Source organism: Erythrolamprus reginae, chromosome Z, assembly GCF_031021105.1.
Source record: "Erythrolamprus reginae isolate rEryReg1 chromosome Z, rEryReg1.hap1, whole genome shotgun sequence".
NCBI lineage: Eukaryota > Metazoa > Chordata > Lepidosauria > Squamata > Dipsadidae > Erythrolamprus > Erythrolamprus reginae.
The window spans coordinates 98,727,640-98,743,486 of record NC_091963.1 but is presented as its reverse complement, the minus strand read 5'-3'; the positions used below and the strand labels follow the sequence as shown (position 1 = coordinate 98,743,486).

General features: G+C 43.1%; 1 long non-coding RNA gene across 1 annotated transcript in view; it reads left to right on the top strand.

Moving 5' to 3' along the window:
* Positions 1 to 14,746, top strand: part of LOC139154526 (uncharacterized) — a 185,837-nt gene extending 171,091 nt beyond the window's left edge. Inside the window, exons 3-5 of the long non-coding RNA XR_011556922.1 lie at positions 10,208 to 10,252; positions 12,103 to 12,153; positions 14,639 to 14,746. This is a non-coding gene — a long non-coding RNA (uncharacterized lncRNA). The remainder of the gene's footprint in view (positions 1 to 10,207; positions 10,253 to 12,102; positions 12,154 to 14,638) is intronic.
* Positions 14,747 to 15,847: the final 1,101 nt, after the last annotated feature.

The window sequence follows — 15,847 nt, the reverse complement described above, 5'->3', positions numbered from 1 at the left end:
ATGATCCATACTTTCTTTTTCTCCACAGTCATGATGTCTGGTGTATTATGTTTCAAAATTCTGTCAGTCTGAAGTCGGAAGTCCCACAGTAGTTTTGCTTGCTCAATTTCGACCACTTTTTCAGACTTATAGACTTATAGATCATAGATCCCACTAGTTCTTTGCCACTGGTAGATGGTAGATCTGGCATTGTTGTTGTTGTTGTTGTTGTTATTGTTGTTGTTGTTATTATTATTATTATTATTATTATTATTATTATTATTATTATTATTATTTCTCCCTCTCCATTCTTGAAGCAAGATTGGTCTTTTGAAAAGATCCTACAAAAATAATAGTAATCATTCACTAAAATCAGACTTGTAATGACCAGATGAATTGATAAAAGCCTTATTTCCATACAACATTAAGACATACATTTATTTCAGACATCATATTTAAACTCAAATTAAATAGCATATGTTAAGCATAACAACACTCGCAAAGTTTAGGAATACTAATACTGAAAGAAATTTTTGAATTAGAGCTAACTACTAATGTTACTAATAACACTAATTAGTAGAAGTATAAACTACATACCAGAATTCTCTACCATAGATCAAGAGAGAGCCAAAACTCATGACCTAATTAGGTATTTAGTTATAATTGCTTTAATTTGCTAGCCACATATTACCCCCGGAGGCGGAGTAACGACGCTGAGACATGTAGTGGATTAAATACGGGTCATTTATTGAATTAACATAAATTTAAATAAATTTAAATACGTCAATTTAAATATTTAAATTCAGAACAAACTAAGGACCTGCAGAGGCCAAAACTAACGGGGCGGAAATTCCTACCAGAAAATTCCTTGGCAACATTGGGCAAAAACTCCATGCTGAACCAGGTGAAGGTAGCCACCTTCACCTGGATCCAAGCCACGCCCCTTCATCATGTGGGAGGAGTTCACCCTCCAATCCCCGTGGGAAATTGGATCCGGTGATTCCCATGAACATCCTCTCTCCAATCCCCGACGTTGCTCAAACCTCTAGTTCCTGGAGAGAGGCGGTCCATCACCCTTTGAAAGGATGCCCAAAGGAGCATGCACAGTTGCTTCTAAATGCCCATTTCCGCCCCGAACCTGCCACGGAGGGGGGTCAGATCTCAATCTTGGCCCCCCGACCCCCACCCAGCGTCCTAAACCATATCCTGGAGGCACCTCTGCAGGTCCAACAGGAAAATGACGTTCCACTCTCTTAAGAGGTGAACGCCTTCGGCCCAGTAGAGCCGGGGCTTTCCAAATTTTATCAAGGGATGCTTCACTATACACCCCACCAACTCCCTAACAACCTTCCCAATGGCCTGGCTGACCCTTAACCTGGCCTTGTTAAAGGCTTTAGGGGATACAGCATTCCACCAGACCAGTCTGGGGGGGAATCTCAGACCTGGATATGCAGCGGTGATGGCCCCAGGTCAACCCCTGTCGTAACCAATGTACAGCCGTACCTACAGCTCTAAGGGATCTAATAGCCTAGTGCTATACTGGAGATACATCCAAGCCCAATGCTTGGGACAGGGTTGGACACCGGTCCTGGGCTCGACAACCACTGCCAAACCCCACAAAACATTCCCAAGTCGTTGCCACCTTGGCAAGACCCCTGCAGGGGAAAAAACAGACAAGACCCTCCTCGGTCTTCAGGACACAACCAGTGTATTCCGGCCCATGTCAAAACAAGCAGTTCTGACTACCGCGTCAGCGAACTGGGCAGCCCACAAGGGATAACCGCCCCAGCAGGTTAGAAGAAGCCCCTCAGTCACAGCGTCTTGGCCAGCTGGGTAAACTGCTGCCATCCCTGATCCGCTGCGATCCATCCCGACTTCGGAGCTCCCGGAGCTTCTCTCCTCAGCCACCTAAACGAAAATAGGTAAAAAATGGGGGGGCAGAGAAAAACTCGTATACGCTGTGGATACACAGCCAGACCACGCCACCCCAGTCCTAAAAATACTGAATCGTTGCCCTTTGGCAAGACCCACGCCTGGGAACCACATACCAGACCTATGGATCCTTAGGGGTGCAACACGCCCTGGCCTGTGCCAAAACAATTGTTGCTGATACCACGTCAGTGAACCAAGCGGCACCGTAGGGGATAACCGTCCCTGCCAGGGTTAGAGAAGCCCCTGATCCCAGCATCTCGGGCCAGCGGGGGGGACCCTTTCACCTGCCTAATACCTGCTAGCATCCAAACCCACCTGTGATTTACAAGGCCCCTTGCCGGTTGGCGCCTGGCTCATGAAGAACCCCCCGAAGCGACTGCCTTAATGCAATTATACCCTTCACGGTAGCAGAAATCCCCTAAAAAGGAGGAAGACAACAACTTCCCTTGTCATTATCAGGTCCGGATCCCGGCTATTAAGCCAGGGAGTCTAACTCTACCCTGGCTCCTTGTTAGCTAAGACCTGATCAGTGTGGCAAACCATCTATGGGCATAGTAACCCCAAAGGAAAACACCCCGTGAGCCACCCCAAAAGCTGGATAGCCCCCTGCCAGCTACCACCTCCCAGCCTTACTGGGATTAACTACGAGGCTTTGCCCTGTAAGGCAAAGTAACCCCCAACCTATAATCCCCTCAACCCAAGGGGGAAACCCCTTGGGTTGGGAGTCCGTTGGGGTCGGACAGCATTAGCCAGCATCGGCCTCATGGACCCAAAACCCCTAATGGTTAAAAAGGGGGGGTAAATACCAAAGAATTAAAAGGTTTAAACCATCCCTGGCTATAAACTGAAGATTTATGGCAGCCACAGACAATGGTCCTTTCAGTCTTACCCCTTTCTCCCTTCTACCAATTAAGTTTCTAGTTGCAAACTAGTAGGGGGGGGTATAAATTCGATACCGCACCCCCGTTATACCGCATAGAATTGGGAAGACCTAGCTGCCACCCTATAATCCTTTTACATAAGACTAGTGGGTGTACCATTATCCCCGTATCGCCCATCAGAGAAACAGTAGAGTGACTGATATAAAACATGATAGGGAGGACGGAGGAGATACCCGATTAGGTAATTCCCCCCCCCCAATGCCTTCGGCCGGTGAAAACCGAAACTGTTGGACCCCAGCTGGTAAAACTGGGACAGCAACAGGGTTGTACCTTTGCCCTCAATCAAATGGCCCAGAAAGAATACCTTGGGCAAATTCTGCCCATCTCGGTCAGCCATACCTCACCAGGGCGGGGCTTGGCCATGCATGGCCAGTTGGAAGTATGACTTCCCAAACACAGGTCCCCAGATACACGACCCGCCCAAGCTTGGATGGCCTGAAGTAAAGCACAGTTAAAGGGATACATCTTACAGTAATGTTCCCTGGGGCGTAACCAATAAAGGGTACTCAGTGCATAACCGTAGCAAGGACCAGGCATCCTGCATCGTTACCTTACCATCGTGCTGGTCTTACCCACAGGCAGAGCGACTCCGGTCCTCTCCGCAACGATCCGCTCTCACATTCACTGCTGGTGGAACTGCGGAGGAAGGGGTGATGGGAAAGTCATGGTGCTGCAGGAAAACTCACAAAACAATTGCGATCAGTACCCAATCAGTAAGATGACGCTCTGATTGTACCCTGGTAACTTTGCCTCTATGTGCATGTTGCCACTGAAAACATGAACGCCCGTTAAGGCTTAGCAGTTCCTCTAGGTAGGCACTGCGCAGTCGCTATACCCCAGTTGGAGGTATGGCCAGAACGGCGGACAGGCCCCCCCTTTTGGTGGTGCCATGCCACATCACATATGTGTCCCGACCATACCGGTACGCAACTGTATGTGCATGCCCCTAAACGGAACCAGGCTGTCATCACCAGCATAATTGTGTTTATGTATCGGGTGATATATGGCAAGCTATCCCTAGTGAATGCATCTGTGCACCAGCTACGCATATATGTGCATGCCTATATATGCTGAATTAAATCTAGGGTCCCACTAACTACCCACCTTGTTAACTGCTCTAAATGATCTAGACCTATTATTGCACTACCTATGTCATACTCCATACATGTGTTGTATCAATACCTGAACGCATAAGCAGAACAGGGTGCAGGCCTCTGCCAGAGGAGAGAGGCCCGACCAAAGTATTCCCAATTCATTGGTCACTAAATAATCCAAACAACTGAAATGCATGATTAACAAATAAAACTCTCGGTGTATGCCCAAGACTAATAATCTATCGACCATGCACCAGTCCACAGACCCAAAGAGAATGAATTAAATACATGATTTCCATAAGTGAAAGCTTATAATACCAAAGGGGGATAGATCAGCACCATCCATAATTAAGGGAAACAACTGGTAAAACTTACCATTGCCATCATTAGGGACAAATTGATTAAATCTCTTTAAATCAAAATACGTAATATAGTTAATATAATTAAACCTTACCATTGGAATCAATAGGGACAATTAATTAAATCCCTCTAAATCAGCTATATGTACATATAAATAATATATGGGAAGCATACTCCACAAAGTCATGAAAGTTATGAAATAACTCATATGTAAAAGCATGCCCAGGGCCTTGAAGGCAACTAAAAGTTAGCATTAGGCCTGAAAGGCCTCTAAGCCCCAGAATAGGAAAGCCCCGAGGCATGCAGGCCATAGACGGGGAGCTATAGACCATCTAATCATGTTGGGCAATAAAACGGGGGGAAACTTTCTTAAGGACTGGCCCCTCGCTGCCCATTAATGCAAACTTCGGCCGTTCGCTGATGCCATCCGCATGCCCCCACCAGGCCGTAAATGGCCCCATTTAAGGGAAAGCTAGTGTTTTGATGTGACACTATGTGTTTGATTTACGCGGTAACGAAATTGGCTAGCGATCCCCCCAGAAAAGTTACTAAAATCAGGGCCACGGAATACGGGGGGTTCCGCGGATTCAAACCTGGGGGCCTCTGCAGATAAGGCAGAGGCCTTGGACTACTGGCATGGGCAAGAAGGAGGGAATACCCCTTTGCCGCTGCATCAGCCGCCTCCTCCTCGGCGTTCCTCAGGGGAGCAGAGACGCTCCGTTGTTCAACCGCTCCACGGAGGGGGAACCTCTGCGACCCAGACCCTGGAAGGGCGAGGGGCCGACAGCGCACTGTGACCCTTGGAAAGAGGAGGCGCGGTGAGAGCGCTCGAACGGTCGTGCAAGCCTTCCAAATCTAAAACTGCAATGCACCAAAGCATTGCAGGGCTAGAAAGGGACAATGGAGAGCTATCCGTCTCTCCCTCGGTTTCCCAGGCGGTCTAGCCTGACCGGGCAGCGGCTACTTAAGCCCAGCTGCCAGGCGCGACCCAACCAAGGCCGCGCCACGTGGAAGAGCCCGAAGCTCTGCGAACGCATGTCGTTCGCTTCAGGAGAGCCGAGGGCGAGGGGGAGGTACCGCCTGAATCGCCCTTAAATAGGACGACTCAGGACCTCCCCCAGCCAGCAGGCAGCGCGCTACCTTGGCGCGCTGCCAAAAGCCAAACTTCCGGGTTTCAGAGGAACCCGGAAGTCCGGAGCCTGAAAGAGCTGCCGGCAGCGTCTCCCCCGGCCCCGGAGGTAATTTCGGCCGGCGGTTAAGCCGTCGGCCGTGCATTTCCTTCAGGAAGAATCTCCATTCCAGGATCTTGAATTTGAATCTGAGATATAAATAAAATGGTAATGCAACACGAACATTAAAATTTCAGAATGAAGCTTTATTATCAATTTTTTTGCATCCTTTCCTCATGCTTAGACTTCAGCATCTTTCGACAAGCCTCCCTGGATTAAGAATATGTATGAAACTCCTGAAAAACTTGACAAAAAATTCAGCAGTACTAAATCTCCTGATGAAGAATTTTCTAGAGAAGAGACATTCAGTCGTGAAAGCGAAAGGTATTTTTCTTTCCTTTTTGCCCCTTTGGCTCATATTGCAAGAAAGAAATTCACAAGGCATGATGATGATGATGGTGATGGTGATGATGATGACGATGATGATGAATGGGAAGACAGGGATGCATTTAATCATGTCCAGTTATTGACAATTCTATGAACTAGGATCAGGGGTAGGCAAAGTTGGCTCTTCTATGACATGTGGACTTCAACTCCCAGAATTCCTGAGTTACCATGATTGGCTCAGGAATTCTGGGAGTTGAAGTCCACAAGTTGTAGAAGAGCCAACTTTGCCTACCCCTGGACTAGATCTCACCACATCTTCCTATTTTGCACTACCTCATTACGTTTTTGTCTGTTCTGGTTGATGTCAGGTTTTGAAAGTGTCCAGCCACCATGTTCTTTGACAGCCTGCCATCCTTTTACTGCTAACTCTTCCAAATATAATTGCATTCTACAATGAATTCCCCTGAATGACATGACCAAAGTAAAATTAGAGAGGAATCATCACATCCTGCAACTTAGAGTACAGCTTTATATTTTTCATTACAAAATTATTGAAACAAATTTGGATTTGTCAAAATGAGATCACTGCAATGCTCTTTAGATGGGGCTTTCTTTGAAGATCATCTTGCCTGCCCTTGAACGCAACTCAAAAACTACAACTGGCCCCAATATCAATGTCACATGCAGCTCTAGGTTTGTAATTTTACACCTCCGTTGTATGAGCTATGTCGGCTCCCAGTTTTCTTTTGGGTGTAATTCAGGCTCCTGCTTGTCACCTTTAAATCCCTACATGGCAGGGATATTTGCAGGATCACTGCTACCAGTGCTAACAACTGATCCCAACTGGGAGCAACCCACTGCTGAGCCACAAAATTTATTTTATTTATTTATTTATTGGATTTGTATGCCGCCCCTCTCCGCAGACTCGGGGCGGCTAACAACAGTAATAAAACAGCATATAATAATAATCCAATACTAAAAACAGTTAAAAACCCATTATTATAAAAACCAAACGTACATACAGATATACCATGCATAAAATATCTGCAAGAATGAAGAATGTAGCAATTGCAGATGTTCTCTTCATATACTGCTTCAGTAGTTTCCTGGGGACACCAGTTACCTTTTCTGACAATGGCTTTTTTCCTCAACATGCAGAACCCATGTATGTAATATTGCTTTGAAAATAGTTTGTTTACAACTATCATGTACAAAAGCTGTACATGAAGATCATACAAGTTGCAAAAAAAAAAGATCTTTTTGTTGAATCACAAACTCTGTAATTTCTTCTCTTTATCAGATCTCCACAAATATCTGAGCCTCTTCCTGTGGAAATAATGTGAGTTACTATATTTACTACAAAACTATTACTAATGTTGTTTTCCTATTGAAAATTTAGAGCACCACAGCAATTCTACATTTTTGTTGAAATGAAATTATTAGATGAAATGAAATTATTAGAAAACTTTAGAGTGGTGTTTCCAACTGAGCAGAGTTCAAAGCATTGTATTTCACTGAATTTTTACATTTTCAATATACTGTATATTGAATATACAGTATATTAGACTATGTATGTTATATATTAGATTATGTATTATTTGAGTTATCTTCTGCAGTAATGTATTTTATTTTTCAAATGTAACTATATTTTCCTCATATTTTAGCAATCTAAAAGTGGAGATATAATTCAATTAATACCTTAGAAACAGCTACAACTGATAAAGACTCAGTTGTTGCAGTAGTCAAGTCAAGAAGGGACAGGTGAAACAATCCTTGGGAAGCAATACCCATAGCCCTCAGTCTTGTTGGGGTTGAGTTTGAGCCTGTTAACTTCCATCCAGGCCCTCATCGCCTCCAAGCACCGGTACAGCACATCCACTGCTTCACTGAATTTCACATTCAAGTAGGGGGATACCAGGCTTCATCCAGTTCTCTCACAAGCAGCACAGTCAGTCTATCCACTCATACCCCTAAGTCGTACTTCATGCATTCACTCCCCCTCCCCAATATAAAACAGTATTATAGAACTATAGTTAATTAGTCTAAGTTATATAAAAGATGCAAAAGCACTATCCTAAAGCAGCCAGGGACTGAACTCATTCCTAATGCAAGGAGGTCAATACAATCACCCTATTGTCCTTTCCTTCTAAATAGTCCTGTTTTAAGCAGTTCCTGTGTTTTTTGGAGGCGAATGTACCTCCTAACACAGTCTGGGCTCCACCAAGGGGAAGGCCTCTCTGGCTAAGTGTGAAAACAGGCAAGTTTGTTCTTGGGGCAACTAAATTTAGAGCAGAATTGCCATTTGAGCACTGAACAATCCTACAGAACAGGGTGCCTTTAAAATGCATCTTTAAATAGTAGGAACTTTAAGGCCCTAAAAAAAACTGCAATAGAAGTCCTTCACGTTGGGATCATATCTTGTTTTGTTCAAGGACAAATACCAATTTTACACTGGCTGAAATGAGTTTGTTATTCTACTGCACCCTGTTCTGTAGGATTGTTAACAATCTCTTCAGCTATAGAAGAGACATTAACTACTAATGTTTCTAAAAAGCTAATTCACTACTAGAACCAAAGTTAGAGACATTCATTCCTTCATTCCTTCTCATTCCTTCTTTCATTTATTAGAGTTGGAAGGGACTTTGCAGGTCATCTACTCCAATCCTCCGTACAAGTAGGAGTTCCTATACCATTTGAGACAGATGGCAGGCCAATCTCCCCTTAAAGGTTGCAAGCGATATATGAGCACACAACAGATACAAACTTAAAGTAAACTGCTCCAAACTCGAGTGTAGGAAATACGACGTTAGTAACCAAATAGTTAATGCATAGAACTCACTACCTGACTCTGTAATATCATTACCTAACCCCCAAACATTACCCTTGGACTATTCACTGTTGACCTCACATAATTCCCAAGAGGTCAGTAAGGAGCATGCATGAGTGCACCAGCGTGCCTTCTGTCTCCTGTCCAAATTGTCTCTCTCTCACTCACTAGCAGAATGAGAATACTGTACATAAAATAAATAAATGTATATAAGAATCAAGGCTTGAAAGAAAGGTAGAAGGAAAGCTAGACTTCAAATTCAATAAAGGTGAGACTTTGGGTTTTGCTCATAAGCACATCTTAGGGTGCTTATGAGCAACTACACAATTGTTATCTTTAGAGAAATTGTGAAATGCTGGGTTCACATAAGGAAACAAAAGACTACAACTTTGTTCCTTATTAATCATTTAAACTTGGATTAATGTCTGTTTCTGCTTTATCTTCCTAGGGAGATAATGCCACCCCCACCATCAGTAACTGAATCTGCACCTCGACCTCCAGTTCCAGCACCAGCACCAGCACCAGTGCCAGTTCCACTGCCAGCTCCAGCGCCAGCACCAGCGCCAGCACCAGCGCCAGAGCCTGTTAAAAAGGCCAGTTCAAAAAAACTGTGAGTATCTGTAGAATTATATGTGTGGGATAGTATTCCTACTTGAAGGTAGATTCATTCATAGATTCTAATTAATTCAGTTTATAAAAGAGCTGTGGTGACACAGTGGTTGGAATGTGGTATTGCAGGCTAGCTCAACTGCTCACTGCAAGGAGTTCAATCCTGTCTCAAGACTCAGGCTTCCAGTGTCTGTAAAATGGGGATTCAGATTGTTGGGAGCAATATTCTGACTCTATAAACCTCTTATAGAGAGCTATAAAACACGATGAAGCTGTATATAAGTGTTAGTGCTATTGCTATTGAATTTCTTAATCATATTTATATAAACTGATTGTTGCTATATTAAGAAATGTCAGTTGAAATTCCTAGCCCTATCTGTAGGCAAGCAAATTGGGATGAAGCAATATTTGGTTTTAAAAATACGAGAAAAAAATTATCTAATACATTGGAGCTCACGATGGCCATGTTCCAGAGGACAATTTATCTACATCATGTTCTCAATCACAGAACTTTTAAGATGAGTGGATGTCATCTCCCAAAATTCCTAGCCAGTTCTTGAGGTTGAGAAAATCTAGTCCAAAACTCCCTTGCATTTTAAGAAGTTTGAAAATAAATGAGCCACTATCCTTCCCAGGATCATGTGTCCATAGGAAGGACGCAATCTCAGTTGTAGCAGAGTTCCTTTTAACTTCTTTTCTGTTAAAATACCTTTCTCTTCTTTGTCAGGACTGAAGAAGAGATGCCCGCAAGTGAAGCCTCACCAATGCCTGAGTGAGTAGTAGAGTAACTCAGGGATTGTTATTTAACTTATACTTTTTTCCCTCCAAGATATTTCCTGGGAAGGAGGCAATCTTAGCTGCAGCAGAATTCTTTTTAACGTCTGTTCTGTTAAAACTCTTCTTTATCAGATCTGAAAAAGAAACAGCCACGAGTGAAGCCTCACCAAAGACTGAGTGAGTAGTAGAGTCTGTAAGGGCTCTTCTTTAACTTAGAACTTTTGCCCTCCAAGTGATTTCTAAATAATGATTTTGTTTAAAACAACATATATACTGTTACTGTTGTAGCTTCACTGTTATTAAAATTAACAACTCTATGCACCTAAAAACCTTTTCATATATAAACTAAATATAAAATACATTGCACGGAAAATTGTAATAGCCTATTTCCTCCTATATTGTAATACAGTGTTCCCTCGATTTTCGCGGGTTCGAACTTCGCGAATAGCCTATACCACGGTTTTTTAAAAAAAATTACCGTATTTTTCGCTCCATAAGACGCAGTTTTTTTCCTCCCAAAGTAGGATGAAAAATCAGCCCCGTCTTATGGAGCGAAGATGCAGGCAGGGAGGGGGGGAGGCGCTGGAGCAGAGGGGGGGCCGCGATATACAGTAGAACCTCAACATACGAATTTAATTGGTGCCGGAAGGAGGCTCGTGAGTCGAAAAGCTCGTATGTCGAAACATTGTTTCCCATAGGAAACAATGGAAAAGCGATTAATGCGTGCAAGCTGGATACTACAGTACTGGCAGTGAACTGGAGCAGCAGCTCCGCCTGCGTCCCAGGAAAGCGGCCGCCCAGGCCGAGTGGATGGAAGGAGCCTGGCGGCGGGCGGGGCTTGGCGGCGGGCGGGACGCGCGAGGGAGCGAGCGATCCGGCGTGTCGGGCTGCCCGGGAAGGCGAGCGGTGCGCGGTAGGCACGGGGACGGGGACAGGGGGGGGAATTGTCTGAACGCGGTGCCGAGTTGGGGGTTCGGAGGGGTGCTGGAAAGCCCCCCAGGCCGGCTGCGATCTTTTAAAACAGCCACGCCGCTTCCCAGCTGACTCCTGAAGCCAAAAGCGAACTTCCGCGCTTTAGGAGTCAGCTGAGAAGCGGCGCGGCTGTTTTAAAAGATCGCAGCCAGCCTGGGGGGTTTTCCAGCACTCCCCCGAACCCCCAACCCGGGTTCGGGGGGGTGCTGGGAAGCCCCCCAGGCCGGCTGCGATCTTTTAAAACAGCCGCGCCGCTTCTCAGCTGACTCCTGAAGCCAAAAGCCAAAGGTGAACTTCCGCGCTTCAGGAGTCAGCTGAGAAGCGGCGCAGCTGTTTTAAAAGATCGCAGCCGGCCTGGGGGGCTTCCCAGCACCCCCCGAACCTCTAAAATCTAGTTGCGTCTTATCAGCAGGTGCGTCTTATAGAGCGAAAAATACGGTAATTAAAAAATACTTCGCGGTTTTTTTCCTATACCACGGTTTTTCCCACCCAATGACATCATATGTCATCACCAAACTAATATTTTTTGCAAATAAATAAAAAAAAGATTATTGTTAATAAATAATTATGTTTATAAATATCAGGATCACTAAGTGTCTTATTCAATGGTGAGTACCAGTAATAATGGTGAGTAAATGGTTGTTAAGGGAATGAGAAAAGGTAATTTAGGGGTTTAAAGTGTTAAGGGAAGGCTTGTGATACTGTCTATAGGAAAAAAATGGTGTATTTATTATTTATTTATTTATTTATTACTTAGATTTGTATGCCGCCCCTCTCCGAAGACTCGGGGCGGTATTTACTTCCGCATCCCTACTTCGCGGAAATTCGACTTTCGCGGGCGGTCTCGGAACGCATCTCCAGCGGAAATTGAGGGAACACTGTAGTATGAAATAATCTGGAACAATAAAGGGTCCATTTTTTAGTAGCTGAACACATTTCAGATTCTAAGAGCGGTGGAAAATAATTAGGGCAAGCTGACAGAGTGAAGATAAAATATTCAACTGTTGCCACCAGAACTATATTTAAATTCTGCTTTTAATTTTTCTTTTAACCAGGGCTTCCGAAGAAGAAGAAGAAGAAGGAACTGAAGCTACTTCAAAGAAAACGTAAGTAGCTTCAGTGTGCAAGTCAGGAGGAGCATTTCTCTTTAAGAATTTTTGAAGTTATTCAGAATGCATGATAAGATATTTAACGTGAAAAACATCTCATTTTATTTCACTGTTCAACAGTAGAAAGAAAAAGTTCTAGTAGGAAATAGGAAAAGAAAGGAGAAAAACTAGAAAAGAGCAAAACCCTTTTACCTTTTCCCGTTCCAAACCCCTATTACAACAGGGAGCAGATGCTCCTTTCAGTGTATATTCATTGTATATTTCTGTTGCATACATATGGATGCAATTTCTAATCATTTTTCTATCTATCCGATTCTAACAGATTGGAGGCTTTTTTGTTTTCCTTTTGCAGTTGTATTTAAATTGGATCCTATATTTACTCTTAATACTCATAGAATAGAATAGAATAGAATAGAATAGAATAGAATAGAATAGAATAGAATAGCTGCAGTAACTTAGACAAATGGCTCTTTTTAGAAATGGAAGTGCTGTGTAAATTAATAAGCCCACTGCTAGAACGCTATATAACTAAAATAGCATGAAATCTAATATAAAATATAAAAAATGAAACTAGTATTCCTCTCTAAAAATATAAGATATAAAGAAAGAATGCAGGTTTCTTTCCTAAGTTTTCTTTTGTGTGGCTTTTTTGCTAGAGTACAAGCTATACAAAGCAAAAGTATATTTAGTGAATATGAAAAATTAACTTCAAGCTTCAATTATTTTAGTTGTTTTCTATGCTTATGAGATCTAAATCTCAGAGAAAATATAAGTCCTTTTGGAAAAATCTAGCCTAGCAACACTGCAATTCATGGCAGCAAATATAAGAATTTGCAGATGAATTCCACATTGTCTTAATATATTCATTTTGGGGGATCATATTTTCCCATGTAGGTTTTAAATATATAGTGATGTTTTCTTGTTAGCTTGGTTTAACAGAATCTGGAAATGCGGATTTAGAAGTCAGCTGTTGCTTTCTGCAACAGAATTAGCAAAAGCAAAAGCACTTAGACTTGTGTACAAAGGAAAAGTGCCTCACAGCACTCTGAGCTATTTATAGAGTCAGAATAATGCCCCCAACAATATGGCGGCAATACCAACCTTAGAGGGGGGAAAGAAAGTCAACCTCGTGCCGTTCAGGGCATAACATTTGGCTATGGACAGTGTTAGCCTGCAATACTGCATATTAGTAATTAGCTGTACTACTCAAGACGGAAAGTACTGCAAAGGTGCAGGATGAGGATGAGTTGGCAAAATAAAACTCAAAGGACTCCCTAAAATATCTCAGAAGGCAAGATAATATTGTGTTCCGACTGTTACAATTCTGGTTTTGATACAAGAACACACTTCCTGATCTATATAACCAATTCAGAGATGAACCCAGAGAATAGAGTATGTTTTAATCCTAAATACATTTACATTTGGGTGCCACAATAGGAATCATCCCAAACATTGGTTTACTAGGAATAAGTGATACCCTGTTTTTTTAGTTGTACCCATTGTATTCCTCCTATTGAAATACAGTGATCCCTCATTTTTTCGCTGGGGATGCATTCCAAGACCACCCGTGAAAAACGAATTTCAGTGAAGTAGAGGAAGGATAATTTTTTATGTATTTATTTATTATTTATTTATTTATTTATTAGATTTGTATGCCGCCCCTCTCTGCAGACTAATGAGTATTTGGACTTTTAAAACTCACCCTTTACATGAAACAGTCATTCTATAATGTTTCTCAGCTGGAACTACATTTAAGCCCCCTTTGAAAACCTGTGAAATAGCGAATCCGTGAAAGATGAACCGTGAAATAGCGAGGGATTACTGTATTTTATTTAGCACAGATGCTTGAATACAGGGAGAGTCATACATTTCATTTATTTAGTAAACAAATATATATAATTTCCCAACTCACACATAGGAAATTCCAGGTGACTTATATTATTATTATTATTATTATTATTATTATTATTATTATTAATTAGATTTGTATGCCACCCCTCTCCGGAGACTCGGAGCGGCTATTAATTAATTTCAAACATGTCAAAAAAAAACAAGAAACCGCCAAAATACAGTATTTCTTTCCTCAGTCTAGTTAGAAGGCCAATATGAGGCCTCTGGAAACCTACTACTCATCTTAAAGCTTCACTTCTCCCTTTCCCTATCCTTACCATAGATAGAAAATGATGCTGCCAGACCTAAAGTAGCTATTGTGAGAAGGTTCTATGGGCGGTTAGAGAGGCTTTTCTCTTAGAGCAACTGGCTATTGCTGAAATGCAATTCTGAAATGTTGAAATTCTTGCTCTTCTCAGAACTGGCACCTCAATATATATGTATGTATATTACTTTAGGAGAATCTGAGAATAAGGGTACTGGATCTCTTATAACAATAATAGATTGGCAAAAGTTGAACAGACTTATTAGAAGAATATGTAGTTTTATAAGCATATTGTAATATCATATTGTATTCGTTTTATATCTACAGAACTTCAGAAGAGGAAGAAGAAGAGGAGGAAGAAGAAGATTAATCCTTATCTAGAGAACTGTATATTATTGTATACAGTATTGTATTATTAAATACATTTTCCATGCACCTTTTTATTGTTATCCTTACCACAAGGTTTAAAAACATTTCAGAATAGCTATTCTGCCATATGGAGCAACTGCAATTGTGTTGGGGCTACAGTGCTTATTACTCATGGCCTAGTGCAGGGTTATCAAACTTGATTTCATTGAGAACTGCATCAGAGTTGTGATTGGTATCAGGGATCCAGGTGTGTATGGCAAGCTCAACACCACTCTCAATATCTACAGTTCCTAGTATCTTTTCTGCGTCTGACTAGTAAGCTTCCAAGTGTGACTCTGACCACTCTCATGGGGGGGGGGGGCATCTATTTTGACCCAGGCAGGGCTGGGGGAAATCCATTATCTTCAGTGGAGAAAGGTGAGACCAGGATGAGTGCCAAATCTTTGTCCACCAGAGAAGCCCCACTGTCCCTCTCACGCCATGACTTCCAGACAGTGGTGCAGGCTTCCAGGAGCCCAAGACAGGAGAGGGCAAGTGCCCAGACCAACCCTCAAACTCCCAAGGCACCAGGACCTCACAGTTAAGCCCAGCCAAGTCCCACTTTCTTGGGGGCCTCCTAGCTGCGCTTACCTCTTCCTCGAGGCTGCTGCTGCTGTGCTCACTCACCTTGGCCAGGTTGCTCATGGTGTGCATGAGAGGGCAAAGTGTGTGGGTCAGAGGGAAGCCTACTCTCCCTCCTTGCAAGAAGACCTAGTTTTGTAAACAAAGCATTCTCAGTTCTAGAATGGGAGGCCACCAAGGGAAGAGGGGACAAAGAGATAGCGAAAGAACATCAGGGTTGCTGGTGGCCAAGTGCTAAGGCAGGACTTCCCTCAGAACCTCCCTCCCTCTCATAAGCCCCTTCCTTCTTTCTTCCCTCTCTCCCTCCTCTCTTTCCTGCCTTCCCTCCTTCTCATCCCCATCTTCCTTCCTTCCTTCCTTCCTTCCTTCCTTCCTTCCTTCCTTCCTTCCTTCCTTCCTCTGTCCTTCCCCTTTTTTGGAATGCTTAATTCTGTTTCTCACCTATTACTACTTCAATGGTTTGTGCTCAAGAGACTGTGGACTGCGGAGAGGGGCATGGTCAGCTCGCGACGTGACAGCATCCCATGTGCTCCTGCGGGGAAATGC